Below are 19,232 nucleotides of genomic sequence, written 5' to 3'. Positions count from 1 at the left end.
GGTGAAAGGCAGGCACCAATAGGTCCCTTCTCTGGGGTGAGTACACCCCCTATTATGTCACCATCCAGTGGGAGGGTGGCATGAGCCTGTCCCTTTTTGGCTGTGCCCCCCTCATATTCAAGATGGCGTGGACTGACAGTTGTGCTTCACCTCTCCTCCCCCACCTGAGGGGTGGCGTTGGCCACACCTCTCTTCCTCACTTGTTTTTCCCACTGGTTCTCCCGTCCAAAGTGGGGGTCAGAGCCAGTGGGGACCAGTTGCTGGGAGCAGCAAGTAGCGTGGGGAAGGTCACAAAGGTGGCAAGCCTTTGAAGCTTCTCCTTCGTGAACCCTGCAAATCCTGTAGGAGGAGGCTTGGCACCTCTTCCCATGATGTGCATTGTTTCAGGCCCCAGAGAGCAACAGGCTCTCGACCCAGGGGTCCAGAAACATGTCTGATGGTGGCAGCTGAAAGCGGCCACTCAGCCTGGACACTGATGGTAGGATAGTTTTCAGAGGGCATCTCTAAGATGCCCTCTGTGTGCATTTTTTATTAAATCCCACACTGGCATCAGTGTGGGTTTAATGTGCTGAGACGTTTAATACCAAACTTCTCAGTTTTCAGTGTAGCCATTATGGTGCTGTGGAGTTTGTAATGACAAACTCCCAGCACCATATACTCTTAATGGCAGCACTGCACTTACAATGACTAAGAATGGACTTAGACACTGTAGGGGTACAGAGCTCATGCACCGGTACCCTCACCACTGGTATAGAGCACCCAGCTAGAAGGGTGACTGATCTATGCCAGGGCAGTGAGTAGGCATGGCACACAGGGATGTGTGCCATGTCGACTACACTTTGTTCTGCACCAAGACATGCAGCCTGCAAAGGCAGTGTGTGAGTGGCAGTTTACAGGACCTCAAGGGTGGCACAATAAGTGCTGCAACCCTTAGAAGCCTTCTCTGGTTTACAGTGCCCTAGGTACCTGTGGTACCATTTACCAGTGGCTGACCTGTGGCTAGAGATGCCAATTGGGTTTAGTCTTCAATGAAGTTTTAGGGAAAGAACATAGGCCCTAGGTGCCTGATTAGCAGGAGCCCAGGGCACACTCTGTCAAAGTACATCAGCAAAACGTGGGGGCAACCATGCAGAAAGAGGGCAGTTTCTCACATCTATGCCATTACACTCTACGCCAATCTACTCTACTCCACTCTACTCCACTGTACTCCATGAAACTGCACTCTATCTCTTCGTCACTGAACTCTACGTCTCTCTACTCTGCTCTACTGCACTCTTTGCCAATGGACGCTAGACAACTCTACTCTTCATTGCTGCACTCTATGCCACTGCATTCTGCATCACTCCACTCTGTACCCCTCTCTGCCACTGAACTGTACGCCACTCTACTTTGCACCACTCTACTTTGCATCATACTACTCTATGCCACTCTATTCTGCCACTGCACTCTATGCCACTCTACTCTGCACCACTCGACTCTGCACTATTGTACTCTGTGCCACTCTGCGCCACTCTACTCTGCACCACTCTACTATGCACCACTCTTATCTGCCATGCTACATTGTACACCACTGAATTCTATGCGATTGCACTGTACGTCACTGCACTCTAAACCACTATACCCTGCAACACACTACACCAATGCACTCTAAACCAGTCCACTCTACGCCACTGCACTCTATCTACTGCACTCTATGCCCCTGCGCTCAAGTCGGCACCACTGTACTCCATGCCATTGCATTCTATGCCACTCTAGTCAATACCACTCTGCGCCACTGCACTCTACACCAGTGCATTCCACCCCACACTGCACTTTACGACACTCTACTCTGTCACTGATCTCTATGCCACTCTACTCTGTACTACTTCATTCTATGCCAGTGTACTCTACTCCTCTCTGACTCACTCCACTGTACCCAACTTCACTCTGCTGTATGCCATTGCACTTTGTGTCACTATATTGTACTCTGCACCACTCGATGCCACTCTACTCTGTACCACTCTACGCCACTGCACTCTGTCAGTCTACTCTGCACCACTGCACTCTACTATACAACACTCTAATATATGCACTGCATTGTACGTCGCTACATTGTACGCTGGTTAATTCTATGCCACTGCACTCTGCTACACTCTATGCCTACACCAGTCCACTCTACTCCATGCCACTGCTTTCTATTCTGCAGCACTCTTCGGCACTGCACTCTACTCAACACCACTTTACTCATAACCCCTTCACTCTGCACCACTGCACTTAACCCCACTCTACACCACTGCACTCTACGACAGTCTAATCTGCAACATTGCACTCTATGCCACTCTACTCTGCACTCCTGCATTCTAAGCTGCTCTACTCTGCCTCATTCTACTTTAAGCCACTGCACTCTGCAGCACTCCATGTGCTTCAGCACTCTATGGCACTATGTTCCACTCTGCCCCTCACTACGCCACGCCACCACACTCTACCATGCCACTCTCTAATCTACACACTGCATTGTACGCTGCTGAATTCTGTGCCGCTGCACTCCGCAACCCTCTATGCCAATGCACTCTACATATTCCACCCTACTTTTCGCAACTCCACTGTATGCCACTCCAGTACACAACACCTTCTGCCACTCCACGACAATTTACTCCACTCTTCAGTAGTCCACTCTGACACTCCACGCCGTTCTCCTCTAACTTTTAGCGATGCTGAACACAGCTGCGCTTGTTTACAACTGGCTAAAACGCATTGGCAAAGCCAGTAGTTCTTGCATGGGCAAGACCTATTGGCTTTGCCAACGCTTGTCTCTCTTTGCTCCAGGATTCCCAACAATCAGAAATTGCAAGTTGTGACCTGTCTTTGAGATGATCTTGCTTAAACCTTCTCTTTAGCAAGTTTCTGGAGAGCTAATTTAGTTGTACAGTTGTTTAAGAATTAGAAACAATCAACTAACAAACTCTACTTGCTCGAGCAATTTTAAAAGTGTTAGGTTAGCAGATTAATACACTCAAGTCTGAAGCACTAGTAATATGTATCCCTAAACTGGATTTGGAATACCTCTTGAAAATGTTTTGGCTGACTTGGAATGAGACAACATTAAAGTAGCTAGGTATCTACCGCACAATTAAGCTTTAAGGTGGTGTCTAGACAACTGTTCGCACTGGAAGAATCAGTTGTTTTGAGGATTTAAGAATGTGAAGCCCCATGTTAATTTCATGGCTGAGTTTAGTACGTCTTCTCGAAATGAATGTCCTCCTACTCTTGTGGCTTTTTCAAAACCTCCCAATCCCACGAACGTAGCTAATAGAAATCCAGGCTAAACTAATATAATTTATATTGGTGGGTGGAGAGGTATGTGTCAGTAAAAGAACATTCATGACATAAAGGACGAAGGGTGGCTTGGCATATCAAGTTGTGCTCAAGTTCCACCTGGCAGCACATTTACAGATGATTCCGAAACTGACCGCCAGGGACACAAAGAGGATGAGGGTGCTAAAGGAACAGGTAGTGGTGGAAAGAACAGTGTGAGATTTGCCCTTGGTAGAAAATGAGCAATGTCCAAAGAATGCATACATACCAACCCTGTGAAAAATCAAATACTGGTGGTTTGGAGCGGAATATCCCAGAAGCTAGGTTTAATGAGTTTTCCTACACCCACCCAATACACCCGTTCATGACAATACAGCATTCATCTTGGCTCTAAAGGACATAACCTTTATGTTAACTTAAGTGGTATGTCGATTTTGAAGGGGTGAAGAAGGTGAGCAGGCTTGGACTAATGCTGCCATTACGCTCTTTATGTTTCCTGCTGACAATTGTGCAATTTCAGGTCTCGGAGGCAAATGAAAGCCATCTCTGTAACATGACCCCTAGCATGACCAATTGGCAGATAGGCAGTGCATCCCACCCACACTTCCGGACCCCATCTGAGCCTTTACACGAAAGGAGCTTGTTCGTGTGAAACTAGCTTGCAATAAAACAACTAGCCCCTATCGTCACACTTGCCGCCTACAGTCACCTAGCTTGCAGCCACCATCAGGGGACTTCGATCCCCATGATTCCAAGCGCCGGGAGGCACCAGTGCATTCTTTCGCGCAAGGGCGGGCGAGACCGGAGTAGGCTGGGCAGGGCCACCCCTTTAACAACTAGACCCTGGTACTAATGAGCATTACTTTATGAGGTACTGTGCAATTTATTTTTATTTCCATCACTATTAGGGGGTGCTAAATTGAGCAAACGCAAGACTGTTAACGACCAGCGGGGCCAGGGAGTCGTGGGGACACTTAACGCTTTTCTTCTGAAGGCCGAGTCAGCCCTCATTCACAAAATTGAGTTAACGGAGCGCCGGCTTTCGCTGGAGCCTCAGACTTCCCAGAAACATCCAGCTCTCGCAGGGAACACTTCGCTAAATAATTTTCAAGATCCTCCCGATCAAGCAATACAGTCACTAAACACGGAGTCAGATCTTGAAATCACTACACCCCCTGAGCTAGCAAGCAGGCCAAATATAACTACGAGGGGTCAGAAGGCAAAAGCAAGACGAGACAGTAACAGTGAGCCGCCAGCCAAAAAGAGAAAGGGCCCGGGTCCTCAGAAACAAAAATCCTCAAAGGTAACGAGAAGTGAAACTATAAATGTTGACAGAGACTGTGAACAGGGGCTCAGTTCAAAGTTGAATACCAATGGAACTGCCAGATTACCTCCAAGGTCGAACGAGGAGGACTTTAGGAAAAGGCTTGAGATTATGGTATCTGTTTTAATTGAACCATTTTTTTTTTTTTTGCAGAGTTTTATATAGCGCGAACTTGACCCGAATCGGGTATCAGAGTGCTTTACATGGCACCAGTTGCGTTACATGAGGACACACATTCATTTTTGTTAGGCACGGGGAGATTAAGTGATTTGCCCAGAATCACAGGATGTTCAGCATCACTGCTGAGACTTGAACCCAGTTCCCCAGATTCGAGGTTGACCGCCCTAGCCATTAAGCCAACTCCTCTCCCCAATCCATTGTCACCGAAAATATCCCAAATTGAAGATAGACTCACTAAATTGGAGGGGTTGGTTATAAATAGTTGACCGGTTCACCAGGACCCAAACCTTGGAAGAGGTTCTGCTATAATGCTAAATCCGGGAATTGGGGTAAATCAAACTGTAACTAATCCGGACAGTGGACAAGTACACTACACAAGTACTCACGGTAGTATTCCCGATGCGTCAGTCTTTGCTGGACCCTCCCAACAACTCGTAGCATCTTCAGAATATATAGGGCATAGTAGAGTAGGTCCAAGCACTACACGTACACAAGCTGCTAATACCTCTAATGGGGCCCCAATTACCATAGGGATACCTACGTTGGGTAATGCAGGGAGAGACATTAACACCCACAACCCTTGAAGGTCTAACCCGAGACATGTTACAAACCCCAATCAGACCCTGCATCTCCAACCAGAAGCAACACCTTACACGATTGTGCTGGCAAATGTTTCCCCCCCACCACCTTTTCACGCCCCTGAACAACTCTGAGGAGTAAGTCATTATATCTACTGAGCACTAGAACAGGTCTAACCAGTATTCTCTTCTCGGAATTTAAAATGGCTAGAAGAATAAGATGGGTTGGCAAAACAAACAAGCTTCTAGCTGGTGATTGTGTGGTTTTAACTTTTAGGTCCCTGCATCTGGTGGAGTCCATCCTTGGCAGGGCTGGCAACCAGTCCATTATGGCCCAGGGAATTAATATTTTACCATTAGGGTACTTTTACCAACCATCAAAGGCCTTATGGAACAAATCTGTGGAGGAGAGCCATCTAGTTATAATGCAGTATAGGTATAGGGTCCCAGTCAGTAACCGTTTTTATACTTTTAACACCTTATAAGATATAGACTGACTAATTTACCCTAGAGACGCTTACCCTACTCATAAGTATGACTCAGGCGGTTATATAAGCGAAAAACTACCAAAAAAGAAATCCACTCTCAATTATGCGCAAAAATAAATACATAACTACCCTTTAACACCGGCTCTCACTGAGCGGAGAGGAGATATATTGGGCGCCAGTAATTTGAATCTGAATGTGTGCCCTAAACCCAATACACCCATAAGCTTAAATCAGTTCCCAGTCACAACTCCGAATTATCTCCTAGTAGTACTAGATTAATAAGGCCTTAAGGTAACATCAACAGCGTCTCCTGTAACCTTGTTTTTTGGAACATTTCAGGTTTACGGTCTCAGCTGACTAACCCTATATAGTGTGAGTCTATACTAAATTTTGATATAATGTGCTTTCAGGAAACATGGGTAAAGGACAGAATTCATGTCAATGGATTCAAAACCTTCCACACCCTAGCCGTTGAGGTGGGTTGTGGAAGGGCAAAGGGAGAGCTTTGCACTTACATTTCCAACAGGTTGAATGTAAAAGAAATAGAGATGCATACAGAAGAAATGTATTACCAACTGATCAAAATCCATGTGGATAGGATGCACTGTATTGCATTGACAAATTTTTACAATATTATTCCCCTGGACCAAATTGGGGTAGTTGTGAAAAAACTAAGTAATGATTTGAAGTCATTCTACAACGATAATGTCAAGGATATGTTTTTAATTCTGGGAGGGGATTTTAACTGTGCTTTATGTCCAAATGCTGATGGTAAACTATGTGGATTCACAAATGAAGACGGGACTAGTAATACTCATTTTCGACGCTCAAAATTGGGGGAATTTTATAACGAAGTGTTGTTTGGCCTTAACATGGGGTTTGCAAATGAGTTATGTGTTACGCCTGCTCCGATGAGTCATACTTTTAATGGTAGAGGTTCCCATACCACCATAGACTACATATTGCCGTCTAATAGTCTTGCAAGTAGACTTCAATTATTTTACTCAAACGACAACTCACTGAGTGACCACTTTCCATTGAGCATTTCTTTCTTACTACCAAAAAGACCATCTGGTAAACAGGATGAAACAGATTAGGTCTTACAAAATTTATAGGACAAATGGTTATCCCTTGCACTGGTCGATGGTGGACCCCCTAGAAATCACCAGACAAGTGGTAACTAAGTGTAAATTAGCGATTGATGTCTGTTTGAGTGAAATAGCTACACCCGATAGTGTTCTATCTTCATTTAAAAAAAATTCGGGAGCCGTAAGGGAGCCACTATTCGTACAGAACTGTAAAAAAGGGAAACAGGGGTGGTTTGATTCGAAGTGCACACAAGCATATGCCAACCTAAAGTATGAACTACACAGGTTCCCAAGAAACCCCTGCGATGTTAGACAGGCTAGAGGGGCGTATAGGCTAGCACTTAAGGAACGAAAAAGCATCCCTGAGCAGTGAAGCATGGGTATCCCTGCACAAGGCCTCCTTATTGAAAGATAGTTCGGCTTTTTGGAAAGCAGTGAATGCCCCTTCTTTGACTCCGGGAGGTGTCCCGACAATTGATATAGCAATAACAGAAGAACAATGGATCGAGCATTTCTCCATGGTGTATAATGGTGAGGAGAGAGATGATGCGCCAGATACCCAACACCACAGGGATGCTGCTGTGGTACCTATGACCCACTATACCGATCTCCAGTTCACGCTGGATTAAATAAATCGGGCTATCTCCGCAAGCTTAGGTGGTAAGGCTCCTGGGCCGGATGGGTCCCTGTAGACTTATATAAGTCAAATATGAACTATGGGGACCGCTTATAACCCAGGTAATCACTACAAGCTGTGTTTCATCTTTCTTAACAACTTGGGCGAAACCGACCATAGTTCCGATTGCCGATAGTTAAAAAGGGGGATCGCCATGACCCTGGCTGTTATACGCCAATTTCATTGTTGGACTCTTTGTTAAAAGTGGTTAGTCGAATTATCCTAGAACGTCTACAAGACTGGGACGAGAACAACAAGGTTTTGTCTGACATCCAATACGGTTTTACGTGAGGGCCTAGGGACCGTCGAACAGAGCTTAAATTTAACTATTATTATAGGGAAGTATACACGGGTGAAGAAAGGTTAGGCAGTTTTTAGCTTTTGTAGATCTCACCATAGCTTTTGACTGTGCTAGGCAAAGCAAGCTCTGGGAGATCCTTGAGGGTATGGGAGTGGAAATGCAAATTATCCACTTTCTTAGACGGATATACAGTGATGCAAAGGCGAGGGTATGGTATGGTATTAACGATGAGTGCTGTGCTCTGTTTCCAATTAGGAGGGGGGTTAGGCAAGGATGTCTGCTAGCCCCCTTTCTTTTTAACCTTTACATTAACGGCCTGGGCGAAGCTCTGACTAAAGACTGCCAAGACGGCACTCAAATAACTAGACGCCCAATACCTGTTCTTCTAGATGCGGATGACGCAGTTCTGATGTCACGCACTTAAGTAGGACTGCAAAAGGTTTTAAACAGCTTCTCAGGCTTTATGCGCCATCTTGGCCTTAGGGTGAACACCTCGAAAACCTTTATAATGAGGTGTGGTCATGGCAGTCCGAAATGTAGGGCTATGTATATAGATGAGCAGAAGATGGCGTTCACTAAGAGATGTTCATATCTCGGTATACTTTTCGATCAGAATGACCGATTGGCCCAAGCAGTGCTAGCAAAACAGTTGGCGTTTTTAAAGACCACCGGCGCTCTTGCAAATTTCTCAAGAAAGTTGGGTAGGAGGCCGCCGTTGGAGCTCATTCAGATCAGTAAGGCAAAATGCACCTCCACGGCCATGTATGGGGCAGGAGTCTGGGGTTTTGTTGAGGTGTACCCCTTACAAATAGTGGAAAACGCGTTTTTACGTTATATCTTAGCAGTACGGAGTAGTACATCATCGTATGTCTGCCATTCTGAGTTTAGGTTTACCATACATTGCTGACCTCATAAAAATGGATCCTATTCTTTTATGGCATAGGATCTGGACATCGACAAAAACTTTACTTAACCAGGATATTTTACCGGACAGTTTAAAACTGGAAGGGGCTTTAACTATCCCTTGGCTAAGGTATGTTCAAGACTTTGTGTGATCTAGGCCATTTAGAATATTTTACCGACCCTAGTACTATGTTGATGATCACGAGAAAAGAGCTAAAAAGAGTGGCATTTGCTACTAGATACGCTCAGAATGTCGGCAGAGATCATAAAGCCCACTGTGTGGTACAATCAAATGATTTTAACAACTTTTAGTATACAATCTTATTTGATAATGGTACCTGGAGGCTATGACAGGTTTTTATTGACCAGATTCAAACTTGGGATCTTACATAAACTTGTGAGTTTCCCAAAAATGAATGACACGGCTCGAGAAATGCAACTGTGTCCCTGTGATAACCATCCTGAACAATCAACGATACATGTTGTTTTATTTTGTAAATCAGACAATGTCTCCCTGCGTTTACTGTACTACAGTTTTTGGAAAATGAACACATAGTCTAGAGGGTAGCCATGTTTTTAAAGAAAGTACTTAGACATAGGAAATGCATTGTAATATAATCATGTAGTTTACAATGAGTTAAGTGATACTGATTTAATGGAATTAATTTTATCATCAATTACACATTTGATAATTTGTAACTTTTGTCATGTAATGAACTGTGTGTTTTTATATGCTTTTATGATTGTCTGAAATAGCAATCGAATAAAGTTTTACTTGACTTGACCAAATGGCGTTGCCAGCAAATCATTATGGCTGCCACAGGTTGCGAGGCTGGAACACAAAGCACAGGAAATCGGTGATGTGGGACACATCAAATATGCCATTGCTTGCTACAGTGGGGTGACAAGGGTGGTATTCTAGTGTTGGTGCTCTTCAGCTTTAACAAAAGTAAGACGAAGGTTCATTTTAGGTAGAGATGCCACTCGTGTCAGACTAAGTTTACTTCTGGACAGATAAGACTTCCTGAGGCTTTTGTGGATATCATGTACTAAAACACCAGTAGATATTACATAAAATCTCTCTATACAATGTGTATGTCAAAATATGTGACAGGCAGTTGATGTACTTTTGGAAATATGCATAAGTGTATATATTGACCATTTATTTGCAATTACACCTCTAATTCCTGTATTTGTTAAAGGAAATGACAACATAACTCGAGCCTACATTAAGGAAGAGGAAGGGGTCAATCTTGTCACCATTACAGAGGAGGAAGGCTATCCGGTCATCATTAAAGTGGAGGAAGAGATGGAACCTGCCAGTTTTAAAGAAGAGGAAGTGAAATTTGTTGTGGATAGTCATGATTCGGAGAGAAGTGACTTTGTTAGTCACACAGGTGTGTTTTTTTGCCTTATATTTCCCTTCTGTGGCGGTCTGTGTTCATTGAGCCCTATTATAGCCCTATTATAGCTGTTGGCAGTATTAGGTCTCTGAGTGAGGCCAGACCTCAACTTGCCCCGTAATTTACCAGTACTATAACTCATTCAACACTCATACAGTACTTAAGTCGTCACAGGTGGTGGATTTAACTGGTCATGACATGAATTACATAGACTAACCAATAGTTTTTGTAGGTTTGCTATTTCAGACTAAACTACCTGAGGCCTTGTATATTTGCTAAAGCATCTTCAAGCGTATGTTGCAGATACAGTTGACTGTTCCCTTCTCTTGTACACAATAAATACATGTTTTTTTAACCAACCTAGTTCCTGTTGCTGCACCTTGCTGTTTAGTCTTAAAACACGAGATAGAAAAATGAATCTGATCTACCAAGCTATCCTTAAATGGATTGAAGAAGACAAGATTTGTTTTCATTGAATAGTTGAAACTTTTCATAAAATGTTGGCAACCACTTCCTTAACCAGGCTTTTGAAGCAAAATACAGTATGTATAAACAAACATTATCACAAACCTCATCTCAGCTACAGAATATGATGAACGTTTTACAGTGACCGACCACTTCTCAGCAATTTCCTTAAGCTTTATTCAAGCCTCTGTCAGGGCTACTCACATGTCAAAAATTACAAAGTCCACACAGCACAGGACAACAATCCTATTGCAGGACTGGCTAAGCAGCACATAAACAAGGCAACCCAACTTAATATTCTCCTGATTTTCATAAGAGGCAAAATATAATTTGAACAGCTCTTACACCAGCTCTTTGAATCTAGGCAAATGTGTGACAGTAATAACATATAATCTACTCTTGAAACTGTGAAGGATAATTCCCTGACACGAATCCGTTTTTTTCTACCCAGTATGGTTTAAGATTCGCCATCCATCTTCAATCTTATGCAAACCCCTGTAAGTGGTACAAGGCAGCCACCAGACCCAGATGGTGCCGATACCCGAGAATAGCCCCCCCCCCTTATTTGGGTGCTACGTTACGCCATGCTGCCAAACTAGAAAGGCCTCAGGCTTCTTATTCAGCCACACCTCTATATGACTTCCCAGAACATGTGCGTTACTTAAAGCTCACTATTACTTCTTCCGGTGCAGTGTGGAGCACTGCTAAAAGGTCGCCGCAGTTCATCTGTCTGAGGCAACACCCTAATCTAATTTCTTTTTTGCAGAACTTGATCCGAACCCAATCCGGTATCAGAGCGCTTTACATAGCACCAGTTACGTTACATGAGGACACACATTCATTTTTTGTTATGCACGGGGATATTGAAGTACTGGGTTTTTCAGAACCAACCCAGCGATGCCAGGGTACACACCCGAAGTCTTCGAGTTCTTCCTGTTTCAGACTACAGAAACACAGAGTCTTCTAGGTGAAGTCAAAGATCGTATTTATTGGCTGCAGACCAATCACAAGTATCCGAGAAGTACAGCACGGTGTATGTTCTCAGGAGACTGCTCCTGAACCAAAAACCAGTCTTTTCTTATATACAGAATATTACGCTCTGGGCAACACCGCCCCTATTTTACAAGTGGTCATTCACATATTTTCGCTTCAAAGAAAGAGCAAAGTCATGATGATAATCCCACATTTCAGCTTGGTCAGCCCATAATTATTTACCCAGCGAGGCTCAGAACCCTCATCAGATATCAGCAGACCCCAATAAAACGGGCACCTCCTCCTCGGAAAACAAGCCATAAAGTAGGAAACAGAGTCAGATGTGAAAGAGATTAGTCAGGGTTTGTGTGGGATGCATGACTTTATGATATGTTGGGCCCTGATGCTAATCCCATTTGGCTGCAGTAAAAGGAACCGGCCGGACAGGACTGACCTCGGGAAGCGGAGTCAGTTTGCACAGGTCACAAAGAAGTCACAGAAAGATTGCGTGTCCTTTAGGCCTAGCATGGCCTTAGTGCGCAGCCTATGTGAGGGCAACCACAAAATGGTTACCGTTCTAAAATGGAACCCGAGGGTTCAATATGTAGTATCGTATACACGGTGAATTCATCAGTGAAACATGACGAAAACACTCATACATACCGCATTAGTCATTTGCGGTTCGCTGATACCAAAATCGGCATGGTAAGACCATGCTACCAACATGGTTCCGAAATTTACAGTACCACAGACCCTCCTTTTGCCCTTACATAGGCAATAACTATACTCATACTAATCTGAGTCCAGGTCTATATTCATAAAGTCATGAAGATGTTGCTGTAGCATCATCCTATTGCTTAGCTCGTCCCTTGATACAGGTTTCCTTACACCTGATGTAACACAGAGGCTACATATTACAGGAGCACACTGTATACATAGACAGAACAGGAAGAGAATGGCTAAGATCGTCCCAATGACTATTAGAATCTTCCATCCCCAAGCTGATATCAGTCCCCAGAACCACCCCATCATCGACCAGTCTCCTTTATCCACGTGAATGGATTCGGAAATCTTATGCAGTTTGGAAATGGCCTGATAGACTGTTGGAGCGGTATCTGGTATGAAAATACAGCAGCTTGATTGGATAACCTTACATACCCCACCACGGTCTGCAAGTATGACATCTAGAACCATACGGTTCTGCAACGTCATGAGGCGATCCGCTTGGAGCTCAGCTGTCAAGTTACCAAGGGCACCAGCCGTTACATTAACAGTGGATTCAACTACACGAGTCAGTTGTCTCAGGTTCCTGCTATTGACCATTGGTCCCCAAAACGGCAGGAAGCCCATGAAGAAGTCTCCCGCTTCCTGACCGGCAGTATCCTCCTTACTAGCAACGCCTCTCACAACTCTGGTCTTGTGATAATCAGAGGCGGCAGTAAATGTCGGCGGTAGCAAATTTGCAACATAACACGTGCCCAAGAAATCAGGGGGCAACCATGTATATGCTCAGTCATTACAAACAAAGTATGTACCTTTGGCAGCCAAAAACGCAGGGGAAAACTGTGATGGAAAAATGTACATTTCAGCACAGTCACTCTTCCCTAATTGAGCTCTCGGATTCTGACCATTGCCTTGTAAACAGAACCGACCTATGTGGGGTACGACCCAAATCGGAGATGAACTTTTACGCTGTTTCTCGCCCAGACTAATGCTATACCCCGTCGCGTTCCAACCCACATAAGCTCGCAACTCATCCTTGGGAATAGATGAATATGCATCGATATCTCTACTCATATCAGCAACTCCTCTCATCAAGGCTTTATTGTTCGTGCTAGGTCTATTGGAACGCGGTGGTCGTGGGGAATAGGTCTCAAGTGCAAAAAGAAACATAGTCTGGAATGCCCATGATGACCCATTCTAGCTAAACGGCAACACTAGATACGGGATACCCTTATCAATGGTATGCGGCATCAAACCACACACCCAGCAATTTGTTGTGTTCATAACTAGTTGGTGCTGGTGCAGGAGTTGAATAAACAAATTGTTTACGAACTCAGAACGTCTAGCTAGTTCGTGTTCAGGCAGAGGGTGGAAAGAGTGTGAGCGAACAGTAGGAGGAGGTATGGGCTGTATAGTGGGTGCAAACGGCACTTGAAAAGACAATAATACATAACCTACAGAAAACATCATCATGCTAAATAGTACAAACAGACATAATATTACAAAACGTTTGCTATTCATTACTTTACATATTCTGCTCTTAAAATGTATTTCCTCAGTGGGTCTCTCCATCTCGAAAAACTCCCTCCTCTAATCGTGCTGTTCGCGGCGGATGAGTGTCTTCTGCTAAGGAGTACACCTGTCAGTCCAGGGAACGCCCTAGACCAACCAGACCGTTGACCTTACGTCTCCGGCTTGTACCCCAAAGTCTTGGCACCGCGACCCTACAGCTGAACCCGGATGGTGGTTCGAAAAACAAAAATCAAAAAGTCCTTCAGATGGGAGAGGTGTAATATTAAAAAATAGCAAGGGAAGGGAATTTTTTATTTGTCCATAGTCTTTGACCTCAAATTGTAATGGCTTTTCCCAGGTACTGTTTGGTCTTGAAACAAAAGTTCAGGTTCTGTAGTGTCCAATCGAATTGACGGTGGCACAGCTTCTTGCAAAATGTCATCGCTTTCCTTCTCAGAAAGTGTTCCTTTTACTCGTGCATCGCTAAACGGTAGAAAACGAGGCACAGTCTCAGTCTGAGTCAGCGATCCCTTCCTGGACCCACTGGTCGTAAGGCAAAGGGACCCTCTTGCAATGAACGCCGTGGATCCAGTTCTTTTTCCCTTTCACTCGAACAGCTGATCTCGTCGAGAGAAGGACGAGATGGGGGCCGGTCCAACGAGGCTCATCATTTTTTTTCCGTTGAAAGTTTTTGACCAGCACCCATGATCCAGGATTGATAGGGTGTCCTGGAGCTTCAGAGACCTGAGGCAGAGTATCATGCACCTGTTGGTGTAAAACACGCAATTTAGCCGTCAATTCATACAGATAATCAAGCAGCACTGGATGTTCAATTTCGCTGAATTTTGTCGGTCTTGGCACACCCCATATTTGGCCGGACGGCCAAACACAATCTCGTACGGACTAAGTCCCACTCGCGAATGCACAGTCATTCTTGTTGATAGGAGTGCTAAGGGCAGAGCGTCAGGCCATTTAAGACCAGAACTCGCCTGAATCTTAGCCAACTTAAGTTTCAAAGTGCCATTGTAGCACTCTACTAGTCCAGCTGATTGGGGGTGATTTGCAGCGTGGAATTTCTGCTTAATACCTAGTCCCTCACATACATTCTTCATCACTCGACCTACAAATTCACTCCCATTATCACTCCATACCATTCTTGGCATTCCAAACCTAGGGAAAAATTCTTTAACACGGGCTTTAGCTGTGGATAAGGCAGTATTGTCTTTTAGGGGGTATGCTTCTATCCACCTTGAAAAAGCGCAAACAACAAGTACATATTTCAAATTGTTGCACCTTTCCATGTGGATGAAATCTAGCTGCAAAACCTCAAACGGATACGTTGGGGGCGCAAAATGACCAGCCGGAGTTGGGGTTCCCCTACCAGGATTGTATTTCAAACATACCATGCAATTTTTGACCACATTCTCCGCACACTTGGGAATTCCAGCATTCTGCCATACTGGAGCCAACAACTTACAAATCTCTTTCACACTGATATGCGCCATTCCATGTGCCATCGTGACCACTGGAAGCACATATGCATCAGGTAACAACCATCGCTGGTGTTCTGACAAATCAACCCAACAACCATTTTCATCCAATTTACCCTTACTTTCTTTCCACATACTCGATTCTTTCTCTGTGGCTTCAGCTTGAAGGGACTTCACACTCTCTATCGTGTCTTCACACATTCCAACATCACCAACCCATCTTGCAGGGCCTGCAACATACATTCGAGTTGTAACATCTTTTGCTGTTTCTTTCGCTATTTCGTCAGCAAAAGCATTACCACGACCAACATCATCTGTAACCTTCTTGTGTGCACTGCATTTTACAATCGCAACTTGTAACGGCAAGGTCAACGACTCAAGGAGATCATTCACCAATTGACCATTCTGAATCTTAGTTCCATGCGAAGTCAGGAACCCACGTTCTTTCCACAAGCGCCCAAAACTATGGGCCACGCCAAAGGCATACTGACTGTCAGTATATATGTTCACTTTCATTCCTTTCGACAACACGCATGCTCTTGTAAGTGCAATTAATTCTGCTGATTGCGCCGAATTATGTGGTATACGTGCAGTTTCAACAATCGTGTGCAAAGTCGTGATAGCATATGCAGCAGTCGTATCACCATTCGGAAGCTTGAAGCACGAACCATCCACCCATAAGGTACCATCACTCTCAACCAGGGGAGTATCTTTAAGATCCACTCTCCCTTTTGTTTCTTCTTCTGTTCTGAACAGACAATCATGCTGTTCAATCTCATCCGTGTCTGCTGAAATCGGCAATAATGTAGCTGGATTCAACGTGTTGCACCTCTTTATGTGCACGTGACTCGCTAACAGTGTTAACTCATAACCTGACAATCGAGCACTAGTTAAGTGCTGTGTCTTGGTCCTGTTTAACAATGTGTCCACTGCATGCGGAACCATTACAATCAATGTGTTATTCATCACTAACCCAGCAGACTGTCGAATAGACACAGCTGCTGCCGCTGTGGCTCTCAAGCAATTTGGCAATGCCTTAGCTACCGGATCCAAAGTCGACAAAAAATACGCGCATGGGCGCTGTCTGTCTCCAAAAGACTGTGTCAACACTGACAATGCGCAACCTTCCTTCTCATAAACATACAATGTAAAGGGTTTACTGTAGTCGGGGGTACCCAACACAGGAGCTGAACATAATGCATTACGCAATTCTGAAAAACTTTTCTGACACTCTTCAGACCACGGGATGGGATTCGGTGTATCTTTACATATTAATGCTATCAAAGGTTTTGCCAGCAAAGAAAAACTCGGGATCCACTGCCTACAGTATGAAGTAATACCCAAGAAAGCACGCACTTCTCTCTGTGTTCTTGGCACGCTCAATTGTGCAATGGCCTGAATTCTTTCTGGGGTCAGTTTTCTTCCCTCTTTCGATAAGAGATGACCTAAATAGGTCACTTCTTGTCGACAATATTGCAGTTTTGAGAGAGACACTTTGTGATGAAAGGTAGACAAATGACGCAACAATGACAATGTAGCTTCTTTACAAATCTCCTCAGTATCCGCGGCGATTAGTAAATCGTCAACCTACTGAATAAGGGTAGCACCACTAGGTAAAACAATTGCATCAAGCTGCGCTTTTAAAGCCTGACTGTATATTGATGGACTTTTACAGTAGCCCTGTGGAGCGCGTTTAAAATGGAAGCTTCGACCTCCTAGACTAAAACCAAAAATATCCCTGCTCTCCTCTGATATCGGGATGTTAAAGAAAGCATTCTTTAAATCGATCACTGAGAACAAGCAGCGGAAGCTGGAATCATAGTTAACAAGGCAGTTATATCAGGGACAACTGGAAACTGTGGCACAACTATCTTATTGACCTCTCTAAGATCGATCACAAACCTGTAAACAGGTGGCTGAGAAGGGTCAGTACGTTTTAAAACAGGCAAAACAGGACTATTGCAAACGTTGCCTCTTGTCTCTTCAATTACATCCTTTTCAATCAAATCATAGATGATCGCTAACAACGCTTTTTCACCTTCATTAGAGATCTTGTACTGGGGAATGCGTGGCAATTTAACATTGGCTTTCAAAGTGACCACATATGGCGGTATTTCCAAGAGGCCCACATCATTAGGACCAGTAGCCCAAAGGACATCTGGAAGAGACGACAATTCAGCTGGTAGTTTATTCTTTGACAAATACATTGGAGAAATCACTTCCCTACCCAGTGTAAGTTGTACTCCTGAGGGAGAACAATATAATGTCGCATGTAACCTCTTTAACAAATCCAATCCTAACAGGTTTTCACCACAACCTGTCGTTAGGATAAGGGGTGCTTTCAGCTCACACGGTCCAACAGAAAGGGGCATAGGACTAGAGATCGGGTTCCTAACCGGGGCGCCAGAAAAACCTACTGAAACATTCATTTCGCCAGACAAAGGCGCGCCAGGGAGTTTTGAGTGCATAATAGAACTCTTTGCAGCACCAGTATCCAATAGAAAAGGCTCTGACACACCCGCTGTAGTCACCTTGACATACGGTCCACTCTGATCCACTGGCACTGAAACAACTCCCTCTCTTTGTCTATGGCTGTCCTAGTAATCATTACCTTCCGCATCTTCATCTTCTGCATAATAGTCGTTATTATAGTACTGAGCCGTCCTACCAGTTGCATTGGCTTGCTGATCAAAACTATTCATCGTATTTGGAGGCGGAAGAGGACGCGCGTTCTGGGGAACATTTCCACGCCCTCTACCTCTAGGAGCTTGCTGACCACCTCTACCTCTTGTGCCATAAGCATTATTCGTACGCTGCAACAATATAGGACAACTATACTTAAAATGACCTTCTTCTTTACAATACGAACATTGATTGGGACCTACAGGAACACGCGGTTGGGAATATTCGAACCTTTGCATGTTTCTCTGAAACTGTTGAGGTTGCTGATAGTTACTCTGACTACCGCGTGGTGGGTAGGCCTGCTGTAACAGAACCTTCGTCTTTAATTCTTTTGTTTTCTTGTCTGCTCTATCCTTCTCATCTTTATCCCTATTTTCGTAATACTGTGCAGTAGCCAGTATTTGCGCTGAAGAGGAAACAGCCCAAGAACTCTCTGAATCTTTTAATTTCTTACACAACTCGGGAAGCAAATTATGCACGAATTTATCAACATATAACCGTTGACCTCCTTCCGTACTCATGTCTTGACCACTGTGGTCGATAAATGTTTCTTCAAACCTGGTGAAAAAATCAGACACTGACTCATCTTTCTTCTGCTTGCATGCGGATAATTTATCCCAATTCACACGCATCGCGGGCATTAAAGTTTTCATGTAGGTAATAATTCTAGCAGGGAGTTGTGCTACTAAGGGCCCAGGTTTCGCACCACCAACTTGTCTAGTGTCTGCAGCAATGATATTAGCCCATGTGTCACCTAGTTCTGCATCATGATCTGCATTACGAATCGATCCCCATAAAGGCTGCGGAACAACATTCCCGAACAACATATCTATGTCAGCTAGATTCATGACACACGATTCTGCGGTCTGTGATAACTCCTTATAATATCCTGAAGGGTTTTTACGGGGGTCAGGCAAGGTCTGCTTAAGGGCTAAAACTTCAGATCGCTTCCAAGGAACATGTACCCAAACACGCTGAAAATGAGCTGGCACAGCAACAATACCTCGAGCGGCATCAGCTGCAACAGCGTCCTTCCATAACGGAGGGACTTCTCTCATCGGGTATTGTTTAACCTTTTTTATCAGTGGAGTCATGTTCAAACAGTGACTGAGAAGGACCCTCTATCCTGAAAGACAATAATGTCGCAACTGCT

At 44.3% G+C, this 19,232-nt stretch overlaps 1 pseudogene across 1 annotated transcript in view; it reads left to right on the top strand.

Annotated features, from left to right (window-relative positions):
* LOC146832805 (uncharacterized) overlaps positions 1-19,232 on the top strand; it is a 1,167,931-nt pseudogene that overhangs the window by 602,593 nt on the left and 546,106 nt on the right. The window contains exon 3 of the transcript XR_014960451.1: positions 10,035-10,229. The product of XR_014960451.1 is annotated as an uncharacterized LOC146832805 (transcript). The remainder of the gene's footprint in view (positions 1-10,034; positions 10,230-19,232) is intronic.

Source organism: Triturus cristatus, chromosome 4_2, assembly GCF_964204655.1.
Source record: "Triturus cristatus chromosome 4_2, aTriCri1.1, whole genome shotgun sequence".
In the NCBI taxonomy this organism is placed as follows: Eukaryota; Metazoa; Chordata; class Amphibia; order Caudata; family Salamandridae; genus Triturus; species Triturus cristatus.
This window is presented reverse-complemented; position numbering and strand designations above follow the sequence as displayed.